The following is a 25,305-nucleotide window of genomic DNA, read 5'->3' as shown; positions in this document are numbered from 1 at the left end:
CAAGTACATCCCACTTGGCATTAGTGTCTGGAGCCAGACTCCACACTGACATCACTGCCTACCTGACTGCCTTGCAGCAGGCAGGGCAACTGGCGGGGTGGAGGTCTTTAAAATCTTTATTAAGATGTGGAGCTGTGGGTGTCCTTACCTTAGCCTAGAGCTGGAGAAGGTTGTGGTAACGTGTTGGGAGCTTTGCAGACCTTCTGGTGCGGTGAGCGGCAGTGCCGTTCCTGATGCCGAGCAGTGCTTGAGATCCCACTGTCACCGTGCCCACAGAGCTGCTGTCCACAGGAATCCCAAGGGTTGGCATAGCTGGAGGGTCAGGAGGAGCCATGAGCTCTTGGCTGGGACCAGACACCCAGAGGTGAGGGGATGAGACGGAACCACAGCTTCAGGGCTGTTCTCTCTCCTAATAAAAAGCTTTTGCTTTTTTCTGCATCTGTCACTGGATGGTCAGGGACCTCTGCCTAGAGGGCATGTTTTTCCAGACCATGGTGACTTGTGAGGGGTTGGAAGATCTCGGTCTTTGGTTTCTAATGCTAACCTGGCTTCATTGAACTGTTCCGTTAAACTCTTCAAATTGTGAGTTTCTATTTTAATAACATGGTGGGGTTAAAATAAAAAAAAGGCCTTTCTGCAAGTGATAGCAAAAATGTTTCACTCTGTATCTCTGCTCCTGGTTTCTGCTGGTGCAGAAACTAGGCACTGGACTAGCAGTGGATTCAGAAGCCTGGAGGAGCCCCTGAATTCCTGCCAGGGGGTTTGTCAGAGCACTGCCAGCTTGGCCACCCCGGTAACTTGTGCCATCGGCTTATCAGGACCAAATCCTTACCCCAGCATAAGCAAGGGTAACTGCTATTGCAATGAGGCAGCCAGAGGCAGAGCTGCTCTGATCCTGTACTGGGAGTGAACCCCACACTCTACCCTGTTTCAAAGGTTACAACTGGCATCTGGCACCACTGTACCAAGGGTGCCAACCCTGTGTCTGTCCCCAGGCAGGAACAGACAGGTGGGGAGCACACTAGCCCCTATCTTCAGGGATTTTCAGGATGTCACATGGTGCCGAAGCCTGAGGCTTGCTCACATTCTGACCTCTCCCCAAATCTCTTGGGCTGGCTTAGGTCGTCCTCTCCCACCAGATTTACTGCTGGTTATATGGGGGGGATTGGAGGAAGCCAAAACCTGCCCCCCCTAAGACAAACCCAAAAAGTGGACAGAGGTTTGTCCTGCCCTGTACAACAGTGTATGTGGAGGGGTGGGAAAGAAGATGTTGTGATGAGAGAGCAGCTCCCAGGTATTTAGGGTGGCTTTTTCTTTTTTTGAGGAGAGTGAATTCCTATTAAATCATAGATAAATAAAGGGGAGAAAAAGACTCAGAGGAGACCAAGTGGTCTTCAATACCTGGTGCCCGCTGGTGTTGAGCATCTCCAACACAACCTGGTAACAAATATATCCTCTCACCAATTATTTACCAGAAAACCTGCTTTGGCAGATCCCACATCAAATAAAACACATAGATTTTTCATGAGAAGGTTTATTTATTTTTTTTGGCTCTGTGTTCCATAAAACACATTTACTCAGTCACATACAAAATACATTTATCCAGTTTCTTTAAAACAAACAAAATAACCTCTCCTCTCCATCTGGCCCCTCTCTCTGCTCCTTTCTAGCCTGGTCTGCTTCCCTATTCCTCGCAATATGGAACATGACAGGGTATTTTCAATGCTATTTTTGTCCGTTGTGTCATAGCTTATATTTAAAATAGCATTTAAATCTGCCAAGTAGTGCGGTGTTTTAAACTGCTGTCAGACTGAATTTCTCCTCCTACATACCGCAGATTTCAGCTACGAGTTAAAGACAGCTGAGGGAAGCTTTTGAGGAAGGAGGGAGGTGGAGGTGGTTGGGGACCAGATTGTCTGCAGGTGTGAGGACAGTCAAAGGATATTAATAGGGTAAAGGGAGGCTAGAGGGGAGACACAGCCCCAAAGAAGACCAGGGAAGGTGCACATGGGAGTGAAATTGCCTTCCCAAAGGCAGGTCTCACTTGGGACAAAAGGCTGTGCACCCAGAAGCTGTGAAAGTGGGAGGTCCCTGATCTAAGGGCAAAATGAGAGTCCCCCTACTGAGGGGCATTTGCTCTGCATTTGCTCGCCTTGCAGGTCCCAAAAATAGGGTTGACTGAGCCTTTAGTGAGAGAGCAGAGGAGGAGGTTTTGCTGCCTTGCTTGCACTGGGGTTTATTCTCCCTTTCTTCATCATTTATTTTTTGGGACACGGCTGACATCTGGAAAGCCCTGCGGTGAAGTAGTACAATCATGGTCCATGATCAATCCCTGGGAAAGGGCCCGTTCCCCCTGTTAATGCTTGTGGGGATCTAAAAGTCTGCTGGTCCATGCCTTTCCTACCATGAATAAATATAACAGACATCCCCAGCAGAGCTGGCTTGGTTGCAATCACATTAGAAACATCAACCTAACCTCTCCAATTTGGCTAATTCAAACCCCCATGATCCCTCTGAAATCATCTCCCACTGGAGAAGGTGCTCCAGAAATGGGTCTTCTCTCACATCTGAGCCCAAACCACCTTTGCTTCCTATGTTCAACCTTCAGCCCTTTACTGTAGGTGTTGTTGTGCTCCCTTGGTGGCCAGTTGTCCCCTTCACGTCCCACTCTACCCATAGAAACATCCCAGCAGCAGGATGGGTCCTGAATGATATCTCCCACCCTCTCCCCCTTTGCTCTGCTCTGCCCCATGATAATCCTGCTTGCATGTCTGTGTCATAACAAGATGCATCACGTCATTGTGCTCCCAGTTCCTGGCACACAAACAGCACAGGGATTCCCAGGGCTGTGGTCCCTGTCACTGCAGTCTCTGCCACCTTCCTTCTTTTTCCACTTGTCTGGGCTCAGCTCCTTGCATGGTAATTGTGGATAGCACAGGAAGGACCAACGTGGGTGGGAGCAGCCTCACACCAAGCCTGGTGGGCATGAGTCACCACCCTGCTGCAGAGGAGTTCAATATCTCTTCTTCCCCATGTCATTTTTGGCTGCAGTGGAGGTCTGGTGCAGCCCCACCAGAGCAGTTGATGTTCAGGAGGCATCTCCTCCTGCACCCCTCTCTGCTGTAAGAGCTCCAGAGACAAGTAGTGTGAGGTCTCTCTGAGCACCTTGCACAGCCCTGCACCTTCCTCAACGCCAGTGGGGACCACACTAGGCCCTGATGGCCACTCGATCCTCTCCAGTGCCTGTAGGGATGGATGTTTCACGGTGTGCCCCCAGCCTGCAGGTGCCCCCCACTTTCCAAAGAGGGTTTGGATTTCTCTCCTGCAGCCGTCCAAGGCTCATTTCTTGCTCCATCTCTGCTGGTGTTTCACCCTCTCCTGGGATACGTGTGCCTGCCATTGATATCTCCTACTCATCCTCTTCTGTCAACACCACCTAAGGAAGGGACAGATTTAATTTTTAGCAATGTGTCCTCTGTGTCAATAACTCCCCCTTGTCCTCTTCTGGGTGCCAGGGGTATCTGCTCACCCATCTTCTCCTTCCTGCTCCTCATGCAGATTTCACCCCTCTCTCCACCCTCTCCCCTTCACCTTTTTCACTTCTGCCTGGAGTTTTCCATCTCTCACCCTTGTTCCCAGAGAGAGAGGTGACCCTTCCCGCTTGCTGTGTCATGCAGTGCCACATTCCTCAACACATCCCTATGCCAGCCCCAAAAACAGCTCTGCCATCCCTGGGACAGGATGGCAGAGACATCTCCATTACACCCCACGGCTTGCTGGGCTAAGACAGGACTAGCATCAGGATCTCTTCCTTTGGGATCACCTCACACCTCCAGCTTGTTCCCGTTCCCCAGCTCAGTTCAGATAGGATGATGCACCATGACTGGGGGTGCCTAGTTGGGTTTGGTTATTTATTCCCCCAAAAGGCAAGGCTAGGGAGGGGGTACGGCTGGCTCCACGATTTCATCGTGGCGCGTTAATCAGCCGCATTAAAATTCCGAGACAGCTCCTGCCAAAGTGGCTGCGCGCCGTGCAAGGTGGCTGGGAAACGCCGGGAGCCGTGACAGGCAGGCGCAGGCAGACAAAGAGCTCGCTCCGTCACTCCGGGTCTGCTCCGGGAGGAGAAAACCAACACACGCGCACACACACACACACACACACACACTCCCCTCCACACCACCACACAGCCCCACGCCGCCCGGCCACGCGGATGCCACCAGAGCCCACGGTGAGCAAGCGTGCGATGGCCAGCGAGCCTGCCAGCATCCCAGCACCATCCCAGGGGGGATGTTTAAGCTGGTTGAGCAACCTGACTGACCCCACGGGCTTGCATGGTACCCATCACGGAGGACTGGCGTGTCACGGTGATGGGACCACCCCCTGCTCAGCCCCCGGCATCCCCTCCCTGCGTGCGGGGGGAGCGTGTGTCCCCGTGGGCCGTGAGCCCCCAGGACGAGGGTCCCCCCAAGCCTCACCAGAGCCCCTGCCAGCTGTAGTAATGCGTTTTGCCACAGGGTGCCACTATGGCAAAGCTGTAAGGCCGCTGGGCCCTCAGCCCTGTTGTGTAAGAATACCTGGCGTTACCCGCGTTACTCGTGGTTTCCTTCTTCCCCTCGGTTTCCCTTCTCTCCCCATGCCCCCCGCAAGGAAACTGCGTCAAGAGCCTCCCAAATATTCATCCAAAGGGGACAGTGCTGCCAGGCGACCCCTGTGCTGCGGGACAGAAGAGGGGATGCTGGATCCCCTCTGAGTTGTCCTGAGAATGACACAGTGAGGACTGACACATCAACATGGCATTGCTCTGTCTCCAGCAGACCTGGCAGAGAGGAGAGATTCTGGAGGCTCTGTGGGGCCATGTGCAGTGCCAGCGAGTGAGGGGGGTGCTGTGTAACCTAGATGTCCAGGAACAATGTGCCAACCCCGCTCCTCTCCTGCATCTGGGGTGCTGGGCTCTGGGGATGCAGCTCCCCAATAAGGGGGGTCTGGCTCCATTGCTGGGAAGCAAGTAAAGGGCCTGGAGAGGCTACAGCCATTTATCTCCTCCAGCTTTTCTCCAAGGATAGATCTGGCCAGACCTGTCCTCCCACAGTCAAGCCTGTGAACTGCCTGCAGGAAAGGGGATGCTGCAACTGGGGCACCCCATCCCACCCCAAATAGCCAGAACCCTGGGAACAAGCAGACTGGGTCCTGCACCCTAAGTTTCTCACCTCCCTCGCACACTCCAGCCCCTTTCCTGCCTCTCCCCAAAGACGAGGAGATGCCACAGGGCAGCTCAGCCCTGCATCCACAGCAGCATCCCAGCAAACCCACTCTGCACCCATGCGAGGGGGACGGCACAGCTCAGCCCAGGGAATGGAGCTGATGAGAGCTACGCAGGATCAGGACACGAACATGAGATTTTTTAGGGTGAAAAGTGCTCTGCAAATGGCAGGCGGTGGGATCCTGTGTGCTGCATCCGCCGCGGGCGGAGAGAGAAAGAAGATTCGCTTCTTCCCTCGCTAATAAAGTCTGGCTGAAATGACACAGTATAATCAGTGTTTACCTGGGAGTTTACATATGGTTTGTTGTAATTATAGTTTCAATTCCTGCTTTTGCTTTTTTTTTTTTTATTTTTTTTTCCTAACATCTATTTTTCAATCAGTAAAAGTAAATACTATTTTCAGCCCAATGTAATTCTTCCACTCCCGTGGCCACAAACACAGCGAGGAGAGCGATTCCATTTGCGCGCTGTGCAATTGAGCAGAGAGAGGAGCCCGGCGGCTGTGGGGCATCAGCGAAGCCACGGCCGAGCAGGGACGTGGGGACAAGGGGACGAGACTGCCCTCCCCACCACCAGTCCCCCAGCGTCTCCACTCCACCTGGCAGGGCTACCTTTGCCAGTTAAAACCAGCACCAGGCCCAGACACTGCTTCCCATCGCATCGGCGTCATTAAAACCCTGAAGCTGCCTGGTCGGAGGCAGCAGGGAAGGGATAAGAGCCATTAGGTGAAGCATCATTTTTTTCAGGGCTGGCAAAGCATTGTTCCAGCTTGGGGACTGAGTTGGCATAAAAGCACTGTGATCCCCGAGATTTAATTTCAACCCCCTCCATTTTTATGTGTGTGATTTATAACAAATCAAGGATGCTGGTGTCAGGTCCCCTTCTTCACCCAACTATTGTCACACACATACACGCTGATTAAAACCACCCTGCCCCTGCCGGTTCCTCCTTGTCCATCCATCAGATGCTCTGGGGACAAACTTAGACATCCCACTCCTAGCCCACACCTCCATCCATGCATGTTCTGGTGCCCAGGGTTTTAAGCCAATATTGGGTATTAATTTGGTTTGCTCATACACACATTAAATATATACAAATAAGTTTATTTATTTATGTCGTGCACCTAAATCCTTGTCGAAATAATCGGGAGCTCTGTCTCAGGGAGGAATTGGGCATTGTTTGGATGCAGAATAAACATGTTGCCCTAGAGACACAGAGGGTTTCTGCCTCGGCCACTCCAGTTGAATATTTGCTGGTTCAGACACCGTCTGAATTCGGTGCCAAGGCAGAGCCGCTGCTGGACGCCGGTGGGCAGCTGGGCAATGATGTCGAGAAGCGGATTGAGGAGGGGACCCTTCTCCTGCTCGGAGGGTCTCAGCCCCTCAGGGGAATCAAGCTGAGGCCAGTAGCCCTGCCTGCACCCCACTACACCCTAGCATCCTTATCATCCTCATTTGGGGTTAAAAAATAGGTGATGAGGATGCTTCTCCTGGAGCTGTGTCCTCGGCCTCCACACTCCCACACGCCCTGCTGCCAGCTGGAGGAAATTTTTGTTTTTAATCATCCCCAAAAGGGGCTGTTTTCTCAACAGCAGCACAAGGTAGCCTGAATATCCCTGGGACCAAAGGGGAATGTTTCAGTGAGGGGTTTGGGAGGGGACCCTTGCCCCCAAGACCCCAGCACAGCATGCAGGGAGCTGTGGCTGTGCGGGAGAGGAGCCTCCCTACAGCAGCCAGGGCTCCCCGGGCTTTTGGAGTTTGGCTACACCAAAAAACGTCTGTCCCAAAGCACCGGCAGCTTTGGCCGATGAATTCCAGGGGGGCTGAGTTTGGGTTTTCCAAAGGTAGGAGGAAGGAGGGGGAATATTTGCTGGGTCAAGAAAAACATCCCTCTCCCACCGCTGCCTGACACTGAAAAGAAAATTAAAACCCAAGCAGTTTTAAAAAGATAAAATAAAACATTGTTTTATCTCTCACTTCCACAAAAAAAAAATCTCTTCTCACCAATCTCAAGCACGAATATATTTTCTTAGTACATTTCTTGAAAGCCTACCACACTCAACCTTTTTCTCCCCAAATTAAGAATGAGCTGGTTTAAACTCTCACCCAAAATATTTATTGCAAGGAACAAAGATATTGGAATTGTGTCTAGCATTGGATTTCAATTCTGCCTTTCAGGCTTTTATCTTTTCAATCCAAATTTCAGTGACAATAATCCAATTTTGATTGACATTAAAATTATTTATTGTCACATTGTAGCTGTTTAATAAATTGTGCCTGCTTTATTTTTTGGCTTATAAATACTGTATCTTTACTACCTTGGTGCTTAATTCAAGGGAAGAAACCACTTCTGAAGGCAGGCAGCAACAGTCTTAGCCCAGGCAAGATATAAAAATGCCTTTTTACACACATGAACCTGAAGAAAGAGCTGATTCCACCTTTTTACTAATTTATGTATTTTAAGTCTCTCTGGTTTATACAATTTTGCTTTATTTTCCAATGGTAAAATATGCTCCCGTGAGCTACATATAAAATAAAGATTATTTTAATCTCCTTTCAGATACAGAACAATTATTTGTCAGGAACATTTAAAAAATCAGGAAAACAATTCATGACATTTTCATGATCCAGATTTGAGAGATTTTTCACCGTTCTGGGAGTGAGTTCATAAAAAAAAAAAAAAAAATTAAAAAACAGCAGGTCATTTCATCCGTGCCTAATGGGTCGTTGCAATGATTTTCTTTTTTTTTTTTTTTAATTTCCACAAATTACTGAAAGTTAAAAAAACCATCATCCCATTTTACTATTGAAAAAAAAAAAAGAAAAAAAAGAGAGAGAGACAGAAAATTAAAAAATAACATAGAAAAATGTAATCCCTTTAGAAGAAACCAAAAGCAGTTCCTTGGTAGAAATATTTCCCTGAGTGGAAGATTTCAAGCCTGTGTCCCAGAGATGCTTTTTGCTGGTGGGGGGTCTGCTTTTTGCACTGGGTACCAGTGGTTGCTGAGGGGTGCAGGAGGATGCCAGCGCCCAGGGATGCTCTAGGGACACAGCATCTCACTCCGTGCTTGCAGCAGGCAGAGGAGGCTTTTTGCCCACTGTCTAAATGCCCTGAAAACCCTTTTGGGGGGAGCCTGTTGGCAGATAAAGGAGGTGTCTACCAGGAGAGAGTGGTTTTGTTCCCCATGCAAATCAGGGTGGAAGGGCCAGGGCCCCAGTTGGGCTTGTAGGATCAGGGAGGGATGCAGGGCAAGTCAAGGAGCAAGGTTGGTCTGCAGGACTGTGTCTTGGGCACCTCTGCACCTGCTCTCCAATGCACAGACCGACTGCCACCCCTCCCCTGCAGCACCCTTCCCTCCCCAAAACTATCCTAAAGCCCAAATCTACATCTTCTTACATCTACACAGGTTTGGTCCTGACTGTTATTGATGCTGCTATTTCAGGGTGGTGTTGGGGTAAGGCCTTCCCCACAGGGATATGGGGTGTCTTGGGGACACAGACTCTCAGCCAGTGCCAGGGGGGAGAGTGGGGCTGCCCTGCATCTCCCTGCTAATGTCCTGCACTGCCTCTTCCAGTGCCAAGCGGCCGCAGTGGCTCTGGCAGCCACATTTGTTTACGGGCTGAATTTGTATTAAAACGGTTCATTATTTTCCTGACTGGCAGATTTCCAGGGTCCGTGCTAGTTAATAATTGCTGCCAATTAAAGCTTCACAAAATATGCATTGCAGGGATGGGGATGGGAGGGGGACACAACACGCGAGGATTTCTCCCAAGCCCACGGATGGCTCATGCCGCCGCGGAGGAGCCCCATGGAGGGTTAGGGATGCAGTGTGCCATCACTGCTCGCCACAGGAACCTCCCAGGGTTGGGACAGCAGAGGCCCCCGAGATGGGGATCCTTTCAAGGCTGTCACTGCAAAGGGGTTTTGTCTCATTTACAGAGGCCAAATTTGCAGCTGGTGGAGGGAACATAGCAGGATCCATCCCAGCCCTGTGGATTGCAGCCCCTTCGACCTTGCAGGTATCAGCTTGCCCATCCCAAGCCTTGATCTGCCTGCTCACCCTGGGCATGTATGTCCGCAGGGTGGGCGGGCAGGGCTTGTGACATTTATCCAACCCTAGACATCCCACTGCAGCTGCAAGAAGGTTTCTTTTCAAAGCACAACTCCCTCTTTCCCTACCTTTCTACTTGTTCCCTTCCACTGTTGGAACACCCCCTGTCTCCGCAAGCCAGCAGACCATCTCCTCCAAATCCCACCCTGACCCCACTTCGAACCCAGACCCAGGCACAACCTGGGAAAAAAGCATTTCTCAGGGGTGAAACACAAGCAAATCTCCATGGTCCAAAACCCACCTGGGGCTGGGTCTGCCCAGCTCCTTCCACCTGTGACCTCGGGTGTCTTTTACAAGCCGTAAAGACGCGAGCACGTTTCCCGACCACCACTTGAAAAGCAGCCAAAGAACAGGAATTCTTTAGAATCATTATTTAGCGAACGCTCACCCCGCTCTTTGAAGCTGGGAAGCTCGGCAGAAAGGCTGGGTGTTCAGGCGGGCTGTGGCTACGGGAAGGCTGGGGGGAATGTTTCTTGGATGCAAAAATCGCTCGGAGAGATGCAGGAGCGGGAGCGCGTTCGTGGGGAGGACGACTGACGGGGAACTGCTGCCTTTCAGAAAGGCAAATAATCGCAGCCTAGGTTAGCTTTTCTGTCGAGAGAATAATTGTGCTTCTAAAGGCCCTGATATGATGAGCAGCACTGCTTTGAAATAGAAATAAATACATAAATAAATCAGAGATCTTGGACTGATTAAGGCAATTGCTTCCCTTGCTTTTGCAACCCCTTTGGGTCCTGGTTCCCAGAGCCAATTACATATTTAAAAAGTTTCTCTCTATAAAAAAAAAAAAAAAAAAAGAGGACTTGCAACTCTAAAATAAAGTTTCTTTGTGGTTGCCTAATGAACGGCAAGGGCCAGGGCAGTTTACAGTTATTAATTGGTTTTAAATGGCTCCAGCTCTGTCTCAGAGCATTATTTTGAGCTGGCCACAATGTGCCTGTGCCCTCCTGGCTGCCTGACACGGGGTCAGGGCACACCGGGCACCACTGGCCAAAGCCCCTTTGTGTGGGTGAGCAGCCAGCCCGCCTCCCCCATGGCCTCTCCTCCTCCTCCACCCCATGGTCAGCACTACAAAACCTCCCTGGGGACCTGCCGAGCTCCCACTTTCTCAGCCAGGGTATGGATGCAGCCAATGGGGAGAGGAACTGGGAAGACTCTGAGGGTGCTCAGCCATTGCTTTTCCAAATGAATTCACAATTTCTCAAGCTCCCTTCTCCCTCCGGTGACTATGGGAAAGATTTGCTTTGCCACCCACTTCCCACTTTATCCCCCACCTTGGCACACTGTAAAATCCTCCTTGCTACCCGAACCCTAGCTTATTTCTAGGTTCTGCATGGCCACAACACATCAGAGCTAGGCAGCCGGCACCAGTCCAGGGACTGCCTAAGCATTGCTTGGCACATCGCACCTGACACCACCACGCACCTTCAGACACCGACCAGGCAGAGAAAAGGCTCTATTCCTCACCCAAAAACTCCCAAGGAGCTTAACTGAGCAAACAGTTTCTTTGCCATGAGGATGGGGAAAATAAACCTTTCTCCCAACCCAAGGAGGTGCAGAAACCTCAGCCTAAAGCAAGGCAAGGCTTGAGCCATGGGCCTCCTTGGATGTCTTCTCCCTGAAAACATGCACTATTGACAGCAGAAATTACGTTGGATTGGGTTTGGGATGTAAGGAAACTCTGGAGATTACTGATATTTTCCAGAGCTGCTTCCAAACCTATTCTTAGGCTTGAACGCGTTGTGTGTGTCATCTCCAATGAAGAGTTTTAAGCTTTAATTCAAAAAATAGCATTATGTTTATAATACTATATAAGGTTTTCTCCTGGCTGTACGCACGGGACTATATATGTGTCGGTGTGTGGGTGCGGATGTGTGTGCAGGGATGGAATGAGACAAACAACTCAATCTGGAGCTGGTGGGGAGGAGGAGCCGCACACGCAGCCCCGAGCAGCGGCTGGTTCCCTTTGGTACCGGTTCAGTTTCTATTTTACCAGCCAGGCAGAGTCATCTGAATAAACATGTTATCATTGGGACCAATCCGTACATAAACAGGCAGTGATGTTGTAGGTGCAGGAATACACCTGGGGGTGCATGGGGGGGGGTTTTCTCCAGCTGTTGAATGCTGGAGATGGGGCTGGTGCGTGACAAGATGCCAGACGGCTTTTCAGCACGTCAAATCTGTATCTCAGCACTTTTCACAGCGCAGAAAGGAAACAGTAATTAAGTGACAGGACTTACACGACTTCTGCGTCGGAGAACCCTTTCAGTCCTGTGCACGTGTGTGTTGACGTGCCCCACCCCACCAGGTGTGGCCTCACTGGTTTTTAAACACAATCCTGATGGTTTTGTGTCATAATGGATAGATTATTCAGCAGAAAAAGTGTTTCCCCCATTCTGGGATTTTCCTGCTAACACCGCATTGGTCATTTCTGTTGGTCCCTGCCCAGCTTTACTGGTTTTATAAAATGCTCTGGAATAATACCGGGAATAGCAGCGTGTGGGAAGGAGAAAGGTTTTATCTGCATGGGGTCTTCCATCGCCAGCTCTGTTTCTATGGATATCTGAATGGAGTTTATATTTATCTCTCCCGTTTGAGCCATGTGTGTAACTTCGGAGGAGGAGGAGGAGGCCAAGAGCGGAGCTGCTCCACTGCTGGCTCTGCCGAGCCCTGACTCCTTTGGATCAGCAGTGACAGGTCACCCAGGTGGGCAACACCAGCAAAAAAGTCACTGAGAGGAGGGGAAGCTGCAGAAATACTTGGACTAGAGCTTAACACAGCAGCAGATACTGTGTCCAGCAGGGAAGTGGCCCCTCTGCAGCCCCCAGACACCGGTCAGGGAAGTCAGGGCAGGAGCATCACTCCTGGTCCCCAGTCCCTCCCACAGCTGCCCTGTAAATGTCCAAATTTCCTGGTAGCGAGGGATTTTCCATCTGTCACATTGTCCTTTGCTGTCAGGAGAGGAGTCGGCACAGCCCTGGTGCCGGGGGGAGCATGCCGGGTGCCGGAGCAGGTAGGAGTGGGAAGGCGAGCACATGACTCGGCCTGGCCCCGGTGCACCAGCTCCCAGAGCATTACCATGATGGCTCCATCATTAATTGATCAATCACTGGATGACAGTTAATTAAGTAGAAAATAAAGCTACTCTGCCCAGCCTGGCATTAGTAGGCAGCGGCATTAGGATTTCTGGAGTACAAGGGGGAAATTAAAACACAAAGACACAGCTGGAGGAATAACCCCATTGCTGGTGGCTGGGGGTGGCAGCCTGGCATGATGCTCCCTGGACCAGGACGTGCAGGCAGACCCTGCACGGCAGCAGTGACCGTTCTTGGTTTCTCCCCTTCCCCAGAAGCTGGATCTCACCCTCCAGGCATAACCCCTGTTATCTGTGTGCCCCTTCCCCAATGGCTCTGGTGCTGGGCACTGGCCACCAGACCCTCACCAGCCTACAGATCTGCAAAGGGGCTTTTCCTTTCAATCCTGTTTTCTCATCTCTCGGTCCTGCCTTGTGGGCTAACCCACAGCCAGGTTGAGGAAAGAGAGAAAGCCAGATAGAAAGCATCCTCTTGCCCCCCGCCTTGTGTGCCTGGGATTGTCTTGATATGAAGAATTATGGTTTTTGTTAAAAACTATTACTAATGAGGCGTCTTTCCTGCCCTTAATTGTTGCCAAGGCGATGACCCCAGCCAGCCATCTTTAATTAACTTAGACTAGATCTCCTGAAATGAGTTCCTCGGGTAAATTGCTCACCACAGCTTTCAGGCACGGAGCCGTGTTTGCCAAGGCCACCCGCTCCGGCGCGCTGCCACAACCACCGGCAGAGGTGATGGCACGGGCTGGTGTCCCCCCCTCTGCCTCCCCCTGCCACCACCAGGCCAGGTAATCCAAAAGCCAATGGGTAGAAACTCAGAGTAATATGGGGACAAGATGAGGGAGTGACTGACGCCTGACCACAGGGAGCGGGCTGAGTGTGGATTTCTCCGTAAAATGGGAATTCTCCCTGGCTGCTGGCTGCTCCCATCATGGGGGCTGTGGGACCGGCCGCATGGTGGCTGGCACCTCTCCAAGCGAAAATCACATTTCCTGCCTGACAGATAACGTCGGTCAGGAGAATGCCAAGGACGATTCCTGAAAATGCCATAATTGTTTTAATCTGATGGCGGATAAAAGATAATGATGCTAACAATATTTAAACGTAATTATAGTTTCCTGCGGCTGTTGGGCTCTCTGAATCCTCTCCACTCAAGTGGCTTTGTTTACGAGCAGCTCCAATAAGGCAGCGCCCGTTTTTCTCTTCTATTGCCTTCACACCTGCACCTCCATCAAGGCAGGGGGTGGACACATGCCAAGAGGCTGGATCTCCTCAGGGATGAGTACTGGCCAGCTCTGCAGCCCCCTTGGCTCTCCTGATTTTGGCCTGCTATCACCCATCCTCTGTCTCCTGGGATGTGATGCCTGCCTTGGGAAAGGGGCTGGGATGATGGTGCTTGGACCATGGCAACCCCAGAAGAACAGGGATCTGTTTGGGAGGTTTTAGGGACAGGTGGTAGAAGTAAATCCCCCCCTCCATTGGGATGGGATAGGCATATGGTGGCTGATTTATACCAGTCACCTGTGTCAGAGCTGCGCCCTCCCTATAGCCCCTAAATCGCATCCTCAGCTCCCCTCCAAGATAAAATCCCCAATATCGACATAAAACAACAAAGCGGGACTAAGGGAATTTTCAGGAATGATTTGCTGATGGCAAACAAATAAAAGGCACTGGCGGTGGATGTCTGGGGGCTTGCAATCTCCAGGAAAAGAAAATGGAGGAAGAAGAAAATGGGATGAATCCCTACATTGGAGACTCTCCTGCATTGGGTACTTCTACCACCATCTCAAAGGAATCCCCCCAATCTTTTTGAGGGGGTCGAATGCACTGGCAGCCCAGGTAGGGATAGCAGAGGTTGCAAAAAGAGCTTGATCGAGTGCACAGAAACAAGTAATGAGAAAAGACGGGATTTAAGCAAGGTTTTTAGAAAAACTTAAATATGAAATGGCTATTTCAGTAGCTGGAGTCTAGCCTCCTGTGTGAATCGGTCTTTGTAAATAGGAATGGAGGATAGCCAACTTCCCGAAAAGGGCTCTACGGGGGGTCCGGAAAACCACAACGTCCTGAGTTTAATGGGGAAAACAGATAGAAATGGTAACAAAGAATGGGGAGAAACAGCAATAAACCTGATTGTTTGGTAAATAAGGCCGAGCCTGTTGCCGAGAAGTGAAGTTTGAAAAGCAGCTAGGGAATGAATAACCGGTTAAAAGTTAGGAGACAAAGTGGCATAACAAACCCAGGGGGTTCCCAGCACTGAGGGGTCAGTGCCGGAGCCCCCGCAGCAGGCGGGAGTGCGAGCCTTCGGAAGTGCCAGGGAAGAGGGAGGAAACAGCAATGGGATGATATCCACTGCTGCTCCAACACTATAAAATCTGGCACTGTACAGAGGGGAAGGGTCTCGCTGTGCTGATGAACTTGGCCTTCAAATGAAGGAGGAATTCAGTGTTGAGTACAGAGAAAATCCACTGTAGGCACATGGCAATGAAACAGCTACATCCATTGAGGAAGAGCACTCCAAAGCATGGGTATGACTTTGAAAAGATCAGCTTGGTCACTGGCAGGGGTAAAGAGGCACATGGTATGTCAGCAACAACTCACAATAGACCAGAGGAGAGGGCAGGGATGGGTGAGGGAAGGGCAGAGGTTGGTTCACCCTGTGCCATGTGGGTCCCTGCCTCACAGAGGGCATCTCATGGGGCTGGGGAGGCAGAGGGGCAGGAAAAGGAGAGCAGTTGGAGTTGTGCAATAGCTGCCATCTGAGGAGGGAATAAATAGAGTAGGACTCCAGCCTGCAGAAAGAGGGGCTTGGATGTGCCAGCTGAACACCTGGCACAGGGAGCTGCTTTGGCAGCCACCTGGGAGGATGCAGGGACAAAAAGTTTAAAGGGGTTGGGAAAGTAATTGGGAAAGAACAGAGAGGTGCCTGGCTGCTGGAAAGGCTGTGAGCCAGCTGGGGCTAAGGGCTCTGCAGAAAGTAGGGCAAGAGCAGACAAGAGAGTGCCCTTTCCCCTCCACTGTCCCGTGCCCTGGCCTGGCCTGGGACACCTCTGGGGAGGGAGTGACTCATCCCCGGAGCTGCCACTGTTTTGGGCGCAGCCCGTGGTGCTCCACTCGTCCCTGGAGCACCTCTGCCCCCCAGAGACAGGGATGCACCTTGAGAGGGGACCTCTTTGCTATAGTACCAGGAAGGACGTCCTCCCTCACAAAATACACCTCCAGGTTTCCCAGCAGCTCGTCCCCACCCAGCTGGGGTGAGTTCTCCCCAGTTAGCAGTATCTCCGTGGAAATCCACCCAAGACACACAGAGACAGCTCTTTAGACAACACACCTCGCGATGATGCTTGTCCACCCTGCTCACCCACGCAGGACCGAGTAGTGGATGGGGGGGTGGGTCCCCGGGAAGCCCGGCCTTTGCCCTCCCCGGCCCCGCAGCCACGGTTCCAGCCAGACCCGCGGCCGTGGCCACGCGTGGCCGGTGCAGCGCGTCTCCACGGGCTCGGCGCAGCCCCGACGGGGCGCGTTGACATCTGTAACCAACACGCCGGCTCCGGCAAAGTCAGGGCTGCCCGGCCAGGCGGAAAATTAACACTGACATTGAGTTTAATTAAACAAAACAACCAGGCTGCGAGCTGGAGCGGGGACGTGGCGGCAGCTGGAGGAGCCGGGCTGGGCGCGGTTCGGGACCGACACCCGACGCAGCCCGCCGGGACGAGCCCACGTCGGCCGGATGGAGCCCGATGTGGCTCGGGAAGCCGAGGCCGGCTGGGTGGCCCGGATTCCCCGCCGACACTTCTGTCCAGGGCCGGGAAACACAATTTTCCCTCCCCGTTTTGCCCGTTTCTTTGCAAAAAAATGCGCGGGGCGCAGCACGGTGGCGGAGGCCCACGCGTGTCTCTCCCCTGGCGTGGAACAGGACGGGTGCCCGGCGGGCTGAGGCGTGGGGGCGAGGCGACGGGTGCTCCAGGGGGCGGATTTCGTTGAAAGGAATTTGGGGAGGTGACCAACTGACACCCATCCCCGCATCGGCTGCGGCCCGGCGCCTATCTCCAGCCCTAGGTATAAGAGGTTGGAAACGGTCTAATGCGGGCAGGTAGAGCCCGGCAGAGCATTCCGGCCCAGCTGCTCCCCGCCGGGCAGCGGAGCACCGGGTAGCACCAGCAGAGGGGAAGCCGTGCCAGAGGGGGCCGTGGTTTTACGCCTCTCGGCTCCGAGTTGGGTCGGACGAGGCAGAGCCGCCCTGCCCGCTGCCCGCCGCCGACCGCTGCTCGCACCGCAAATCCTCCGCGGAAGAGCTGAAATTAGGGCGCAGCTCCCACAAGCCGAGCAGGGGGCCAGTGTCCGGTGTTTAGGGCTGGTTTTCGCTGACCCTCTGCATCCCTCTGCCTCCTCCGAGAGCTCTCTCCACCATTAAAGAACCCCTCGTGTTCCACCCAGCCCGCTGCGTCTGGGTCCTGGAAGCGAGGGGTGATCCCTCTGCCGTCGGCCTTCTCCTCCTCCCAGTCCACAACTTTGGGTCTTTTAGCCCGGTCATTTTATTTTATTTAACCTTTTTTTTTTCGAGTGGGGGGAGGGAAGGCGTGAAATGTCGGCTTTGAAGGATATTTGTAATAACATAACCAGCAAAATGAATGTCATATTTTTGCTCCAATGAATTGGATTTCCTGAAATATTGTCTCCGTAATGATGCCTTTAGGCTCCTCTGGATTAGATAACTCTCCAACCACATCAAGGAGGCTAATTATCCCAAAGCCACTTTTCCACATCTATTTCACACACCTATGTGTATCTTATGTTCAGAGACACGATACTCTCCCGAAACGCTACAGGGACGCTTACCGGGAGGGGACAACGCCCACCCCTGCGGTGTCCCGGCGCCGGGGGGAGCCCCGTCGAGCATCCGTGACGCCACCAAGCCCAAATCCCCTCCCAGCCAATCCGAGAGGCCCGTCCGCACATCATCAGCCCGCTGGCCAATGAGGGGCGGCCCCGGTGGGATCCCCTCGACGGCTCGAGGTGCCCGCGGGGCTCTAAAGGGGGTCCACGGGACCCTCCACCCCGTCGGGCACCCCAGGGTCGCACCCGCGGCACGGGGAGGGGGTGACACCCCCGGGAAGCGCTGGGGCAGCTGCCCTCGAGGTCACACATGGGGGTGTGGGAGGGGGTGAGACCCTCTCAGGGGGGTGGAGGTTCGAGGGACAGAGACCCAAAAAAGAGGCGGGGGTTTTCCCCGACTCCACCGAAACCCCAACGCCCCCGGGGGGATGCGGGCAAAGCTGCCCCCGCACACTTGCAGGCGGAGCCCAGGTGGCCCACGCGTGGGTGCCCCCGCCGCCACCCCACCCCCCCCCGCCCTGCTCTGCCCGGCGCGGGTCTCCGTCCCGGCTCTTCGGTTGGGCCGGGCAGTCTGTACTTCGGGATTATTCATCTCCTGCAAGTTTTTTGTTAGGCGGCCCTGAAAGGCCTCAAAGGCTGGGAACACCATTCTAATTACGGGGAAGCACAGCTTATTTAGAAGATAAAAAGAGACTTGTAGTCTCATAACAGCTTCTTATATCCGTCAAATAAGGATCTCTAATGACGGGGTGAGAGCCAGTGAATGCCTAAAACAAACTAAAAAAAAAGGAGCGAAAATAAAGCAGCCAGGGGCTTAAGATATATTAAATTACCCTGATTAGGAATTTAGGCCGTGGCTCGAGTCTGCTGGAGAGGCTGGCGAGGGGGGGGGGGACGGAAAGTGCTGCTATTCATTTCTGGGGAGAGGGGTCAGTAGGTCGGAGGAGTTCACAGGGCCTGGCTCTATTCTTATGCTAACAGAGAATACAAGCGCTGGCCTGGAAAATAGAAATGAATTTGCAATAATCCGAGCCCCTCTGTTTGCAAGGCGAGCGGCTCTATAGCTAATTGCAGCCCGGCCTCGCCCGGCCTCCCCCGCCTCATTGCGGACAGTTGTAACGATGCATGGGAGATTAGAGCCCGAGGGGTTTTGGGGGGGGATTTAAGCCGTCTCCCCCCCCCTTCTCTCTGCCCGACGGTGAAATATTCCGGGGCAGGCGGTGGTGTTTGGGCTGGCTCTGCTCGCAGGGAGCGGGGCCAGCCAACTTCTTGAACTTCCCCGGAGCCGCGCAGGGGAGCGGCCGCCGGGCAGCGCGATGTGCCGGGGGAGGGAAGGGGGTCGTCTCTGCGCGGCCACGGGGCCGGGGGGGTGGGAGTGGGGGAAGGCAGCACAGGTCCCAGAGACGGGGGGACCCCCATTGAGCTGCCGGTGACAAGCAGTAAATCGGGGAAGAATAGCGCATGGAAACACGCCGTCGGGGCCGCTGGCCGGCCCTACAGCTGCCGCCCCGTCTCGCCGCCATCAGAGCCACCGTCTCCCCGGTGGGATGCCCGGCTCCCGCCCTGCATACCGACGCCTGCCGCCTCACACCGGAGGGGTCTCTCCCCTCATCCGAGGGGTCCTTCCCGCACCCGAAAGGTCCCTCCCACACACCGCGGGGTACCGCCGCCCTCCGTTCCGGGCCCGCCCCGTCGGCGGCTCGGCGGCCTCAGAGTGTTTCAGGACCCTGGACAGGGGCGGGGCCGCCGTCGGGGCGCGGCGCCGCCGGGTCCCCGCGCGTTCCCCGACCGCGTCCCGCCGAGCCAAGGGAGGGGGGTCCTCCCTGGTCCGGCCCGATCTTGGCCTCTCTCCTCCTTTTGCCTATGTTACTGGGCTGGGATCACCCCCACGGTGGCCGCCGAGCCCCGGGGCCGCGATGTGGGCGCGGGCCACTGTTTGGCTGCGGGTGGGAGCCCACGCCGACACAAACATATCCGCCTGTGCGGGGAAACCGTGTATAGGGGACAAAAATGCAGACGAAAGGTTGTTTCAATGAATATCGAGTGGCTCGGCCAGCCTCCGCCGCCCTCGCCGGCATGCGGGCTGCTCCCGGGGCTGGGAACGGTGCGGACTTTCTGCCGTGCCCCGACGGTGAAACGGGGTGACAGAGCCCCGGGGTCACCTTGCCCGGTCCTACCGACAAAGAGCCGGCCCTACTGCCAGAAATAGAGCCCTCTCTCGTTAAGCACCTCTTCCCCTCCTCCTTCTCGCCTGTGCCTGGTCCCAAAGCTGGAGCCAGAGATGCTTCGGGTAACGGCTGTGCCTGGGGCTGGAGGCACAAGGCGGTGGTGGCACAGCGCGGTGACAGCCCTGGACCTAGACCAGGACCGGCTCCGCAGAGCCGGGCCGGACCCTACGCTCCGCGTCGCCCTTATAGCAATTCTGCCGTGAGCTGCAAACTTTGCCCGGCAGCTCAGGGCTGTCCCTGCCATCCCGATACTGGAGGAATCGGGCACAGGAGGATGGAGAGCGGATTCGGGGGCTGCTGTGGGCCAGGGCCGGGGCTGCCGAGGCCGCTCCAGCGGCCGCAGGTCTCAGGGTCCCCACTTTTTCAGACTCTTGAAATTCTCTCACTCGAGACTGAAATTAAAAGGATGATTCCCGTAAGTGGCACACGCCGGACAGAGTCATCCCTGCTCGGCATTGTCCGTGCCACGGGGCTTCTCCCGAAGCCTTCACTTAACACTTGTCGTTTTAAAAGGCAGAACCTCCGAATTTTATCCAGCGGGCTATTCTGAAGGGCTGCTTAAGCTTAAGAAAATTGTGTTTCAGGTACATTAAAAAAAAAAAAAAGCTTAACCCCCCCACACCACAAAAGGTACATATAATAATAATTTTAAAAAACAAAACCAAAGACCAAACAACGGTGTTTCTAATTTCCAATTGTATATTGAATTGTTAAAAAAAGAGGCGGCATTATTTGCAATAATAATCTATTAACTAGATTTGGGTGGAATTTTCAGCAGAAAAAAAATCATAACGGGGCTGCTCTGAATTTTCTCTCTCCCGAAGACATACGGGGAAAAGATATACTCGAGGTTTTAAACATTGTTTTGGAAAACAAATTCACCGATGTTTTTATCTGCTCTGCAGTGGGACACGGAGATGATAAAGCGCGATTTTATTTCTCGACGCCGGACGGAGTTTGGGTTCCCCCCTCCCCAAAACAACACCCGGTCCGGCCCCGCACCCTCTCCCCGCCTTGTCTTTTCCAGCCAGAAATAAACCACCGAGGTGGAGAAAAGCGGGCTTATTTGCTAGAATAAAAATCGGGTTTATTTACAAGAGAAAAAAAATTGTGTTTATTTGCAAGAATAAAAAGTGTGTTTCTTTTCAAGAATAAAAATCGGATTTATTTACGAGACCAAAAAAATCTGTTTCTTTGCAGAGTGAGGACCCGCTGTTCTGGGAGGTGTGGGACACAGGGCTGTGCCGCGGCTCGGGAGCACGCAGAAGAAAGGGGGTGCTTTCCCTGCCGAGTGCCCCCTAAGTGGGACTGGGGTTCATTCCCCGGCGGGTTCCCCCGGGCTGCAGAGCGGCCGCTGCGAGGGGCTCCTGGGTCCCACACCCAGCCCTGCATCCGTGGTGCCAGGGTGCTTCCCCGCTGTCTCATCGCAGTCGTGCGGGGATTTTGGGGGCGTGGGAGGGCAAAGGTGCCCAGGAAGTGTCCCCCCTTTCCCACTGAGGGTGGATTGCCCCACAGATGCGTTTTCCCCTGCCCACGACCCGTCGCAGGCTGTTCTCCTGCCTTTCTCGCAAGGATGGGAGAGTTGTTCCCTCTTCAACGAAAACCCGGGGGGGTGACAACGGGGCGCCTTGCTGTGCCCCCCTCGCCGCAGGGCGGCCGGCGAGGAGGGGAAGCCCGGCCAAGGTGAATCCCTCCGTCTCAACTGCGAGCGAGGGGCGGTGGCCTTCCCCGCACCCCCCGGCCGCGGGTGCTGTGCCCATCCCGCGGTCGGATGCGCCCCACGGATGCCCGGGATGTGTGGACACCCCCCGCTCATGTACACACACGTGTGCGGGACACACACAGATACCACATAATCCACCCCGAGGTGGATTACCCGCGGCGTGGCACACCCACCCGGGTACGGTGCGGGGATGCAACACGCGTGTGCGGCACATACAGAGGTCGCGGACACACCCGCGTCCACAGACGGACACGGACATCGGGTTCACACCCGTCGTTTGCAGACGCACCCCCAGAGGCTGCACCCCGGCCGCCCCCCACCTCCAGGAGCAGCGGGGACCGCTCAGCCAGAGCCGTGCTCCCTCCCTGCACCTTCCCTCCCCAAATCCACCGATTTTCTCTCTCCTTTTCCCCACTCCACCCACCCCACGAATTAAAGGCGGCAGCGGAGCGGGGCTGCAAGAGGCGGCGGCTGAGGGCCCTCTGCCCGCTCCCTTCCCTGCACCAGGTGAAAGAATACAGAAATAGGTGAAAAACCAGAAATAGCCCCAAAAGAACATGCCCGAGGTTTGGCTTTATTTATTCCTGTGTGTCTTTGTGCTCTGCAGTCCCAGGCCGGGCTGGGCGAGCCGGGTACCCGGAGGGGCAGCCCCGGTGGCGGCTTGGCGGGTCGGGCGGTGAGAGAGGGTGATGGGGTGCCACTGTCCGCGGCGGGGGGCGCGGGGAGCCGCAGGTGCTGCTGGCGGGAGAGACCCGCAATGGCTGTTTGGGTGTTGCATTAAAGCACGCTGCAGTGCGCACACTGCGGCCCCTCCCCCCGCAATCTGCCTGTATGCTAATGACATGCAAAGCGACTCATTTGCATGTTTATCTCTGTCAATGGGCAAGCGTGGCGGGCGCGGTAATACGTTTCCCACCGTGGCGTGGAGGCCTCCCCCCTCCCCGAGACCCTGACGGCCCCTCCGGGCAGGGCAGGGCCGGGCAAGGCGCTACTCCAGCCCCACCGCCCAGCCCTGGCACCACGGCAGGTACTGCCACAAAATGGCTGCCGGGGGGGCCCTGCAGCCGCCCAAGCGCCTAATTCTGCCCTCCAGCAGCCCCTGGCCCATCTGCGCCCCCTCCCCACAAACCCATCGCCGGATTTTGTGCTTAAGCAGCCAATCGGGGGCGCGGCACCCTTCCCCCCTCCATCCCTCCTTCCCCCCTCCATCCCTCCTTTTCCACCCTCCATTCCTCCTTCTCCCTCTCCAGCCTTCCTTCTCTCGCCTCCATCCCTCTTTATCGCACCCCGATCCTTCCTTTTCCACCCTTCATCCCTCCTCTTCCAACCTCCATTTCTTCTTTTCTACCCTTCATCCCTCCTTCTCCCCCTCCTTCCCTCCATCCGTCCTTCTCCCCTTCCATCTCTCCATTCCCTCCTCCTACTCCCTCTCCCGCTACATCCCTTTTTCGCCTCCATCCCTTCTTTCCTCCTCTCCATCCTGCCTTCCCCACACCCAGGGCCAAATCCTGGCTGTTTCCACTCGCGGGGGTATTTCTTATTTCCCACCGACCGGAGGAAAAGTCTTTTCCCTCCTTCCGAGGGGCTCCGGCACCTGCCCGGGTGCTGAGCCCCCGGCTACTTGTGACCGCTGTGCGAGGTCCCCGTGGGTGGGCGCCCCGGAGGGGCTCGCCCTTGGTTCCTCTGCTGAGAGGGGTGAGGTGTGTCCACGGGCACTAGCAGGGAGAAGCAGCCGTGTGTACATACGCTTGCGGGCCCACAGAAAGGACGGACGCAGGCACCGGTGCCTGGATTTTTTAAATAGCCACTAGAAAAAAAAGCACGGCCTCTCCCACGGCCCCGAGGTGTGCCCACGCCGCTACCGTTAAACACGCCTGTGGGAGCGCAGGACTCTGTTTTGGGGAGAGGGAGGAGATCTTGCGGCGACCTCAGCGCACCCTCGGCACAGCACGGCGCGACCCCCCTCCCCCCATACACTCCAGGGGCCGTTCGGACGGGGAGAAACCCGTTCACAGTTCGCGGCTACAATGCAATACAATATACGCTCCATTCCACGTATATATGTATAGAACACATATATTCTATTTAAGCTATAATTTATGGCTCCATATTATACTCCACGATGCTGCGTGACGCGATGCGACGTGACAGCCCCGGGCCCGAGGCACGGCACGGCTCCCCCGGTGTCCCCGAGCCGCGGGGCCGCCCCGCCCCGAGGCGCCGGTGAAGGGCGCCCGCCTCGCTGCGCTGGGCTCGAGGACAGGTTTGGGGGAATCCGCTCCTGCTTCCCCACCCGGTATCCCACCTCTTCCCTGTCTCTTCTCAGCCTCTTATCCCCTCCTTTCTTTTCCCCCTGTCCCAAATCTTGCTCCCTTCCCCAGTGAAGGTGTGTTCGCTCCCTCCGTCCTTTATCTCTGGTTTAGCCGCGAAAGGTGTAGGAGTGTGTGTGTTTATTCCTCCTACTTCACCCGAAATTGTCTTGGAAAAAAAAAAAAATCAGCCGAAACCCCAAATGTGTCCGATGCCCCCGGACCCGCCCTGCCCCAGTTTATCCCAGCACTACCCAGCTGCAGGTGCTGGGAGGGGGGTTATTTGCGGGGTCACACAGCCCCCTCCCGGTCACCCTATGGCCTCCTCAATCCCATGTATCACACCTGTGCAGAGCGAGGTGTGACCAAGCTGGGATGCTGCTGCTGACCCCTGGAGCGGGCTTTGCTCCGAAGCCCCGTCCCGGAGGGCAGCGGACCCGCGGATGTCGGTGCTCGGGGAGTCCCAGGGGCCCGCTGGGGTGCCCCCCAGCCCGCTCCCCGTGTGGGTGTTCCCCTCGCGAGGGGGGCGGAGAGAGGGCAGGCCGGGGCAGAGGCAGGTTTGGGAAGGTCCCCTCCCCTGGCTTTCGGGCTGCCCCCGCCAGCCAGTGTCCCCCTCGCACCCCAGCTGGGGGGGATCCGCACCCCCGGGGGAGGCCGGCTCGGGGCTCTGCATCAGCGTGCCCGAGGCAGGTCTGGTTTTGCTGGAGTATGCGGGAACCCCTGAAGAGAGACCCTCCCCATCTTTCCCCTAAACCTGCTGTGTCATCACGCCCCGCAGCAGAGGCAGCCCCCCAAAAGCAAATGGGGATGTGTGTTGCCTTACCTGAGCGCTGGCCCGGGGGAGCCCCGCAGAGCGGGGGGTTCTGGATCCGGCTCGTTTTCTCCTGCCGTGTCCCGCAGCAGAAACTTCCTCCGGCCGGGGCCGGGGTCGGTGCGGGGTAGCCGGGCTGCGCCGGGGGGACCCCGCGGCCGGGGAGAGCCGCACACCCCGGGCCGTGTTTATATGTAGAAAGAGGGATAATTTGAGTGCTTATACCAGGAACTGGGGTTGTTAAGTTTGCAGGCAGACAGCTAAACGGTGCCAAGTGCGGGTAGGGAGGGGGGCGCTGGGGGTGTGTAAGAAATAAAGAGCAATTGTCAGAGGCGAACAAAAGGCGGAGGATGGAAAGGAGCTGGGAATCCCGGGGCAGAGCCCCTCGGCGTGGACTTGAACTTGGGCTTTGACACCGTCTGCCAGGCAGAGAGCGGCTCTGGGCCGGGCGAGGCGGGCTGCGGGGTGAGTGACAACAGCCCCGGCGGCGCAGTGAGCGGGCATTACCCCCCCAAACACCCACCTTTGCCGGGGGGGCACTCTGCTTCAGGATACGAGTAATCCGGGGAATAACCCAGACGGGCTGAGACCCGACAGGCTCAGCGCAGCTCCCGGTGCGGAGGGGGGCGGCGGCGGGGGGACCCCGTCGGGGCTGGCCGGGGCCAGACGGTCGGGGGGGCCGCCCGGTTCTCACAGTCTGCGCCCGAGCCTGGATTCTCTGCACGTCCCGGCCGGTCCCCCCTTTGCTACTATTCAGCACTTAATTGAACATTAATGGCAGCTGGGGATGAGGTCATTGGAGCCGGCTTTTCTCACACATTTTTCATGCAAATCCGCTAAACTCTAAACAAATTTGAATAAAACCCCCTTTGTGCGGGCCCTCCATGGTGTTTTTCCACGGGCCGCTCCGCCTGTCTCCGCACACTTCATCCGGGGAGG

At 55.2% G+C, this 25,305-nt stretch overlaps 1 long non-coding RNA gene across 1 annotated transcript; it reads right to left on the bottom strand.

The window, feature by feature from the left end:
* Window positions 1–1,518: 1,518 nt before the first annotated feature.
* Window positions 1,519–24,941, bottom strand: LOC114001200. The gene is made up of 2 exons (XR_003545479.2): window positions 24,379–24,941; window positions 1,519–3,436 (listed from the first exon to the last, which is right to left on the bottom strand). It is a non-coding gene; the product is annotated as an uncharacterized LOC114001200 (long non-coding RNA).
* Window positions 24,942–25,305: the final 364 nt, after the last annotated feature.

This window comes from Pipra filicauda, unplaced genomic scaffold, assembly GCF_003945595.2.
Source record: "Pipra filicauda isolate LSUMZ 115617 unplaced genomic scaffold, ASM394559v2 scaffold238_size1193820_pilon, whole genome shotgun sequence".
Lineage (NCBI taxonomy): Eukaryota > Metazoa > Chordata > Aves > Passeriformes > Pipridae > Pipra > Pipra filicauda.
Note: the sequence above shows the minus strand (reverse complement) of the source record. Positions and strands in the feature narration are given on the sequence as shown.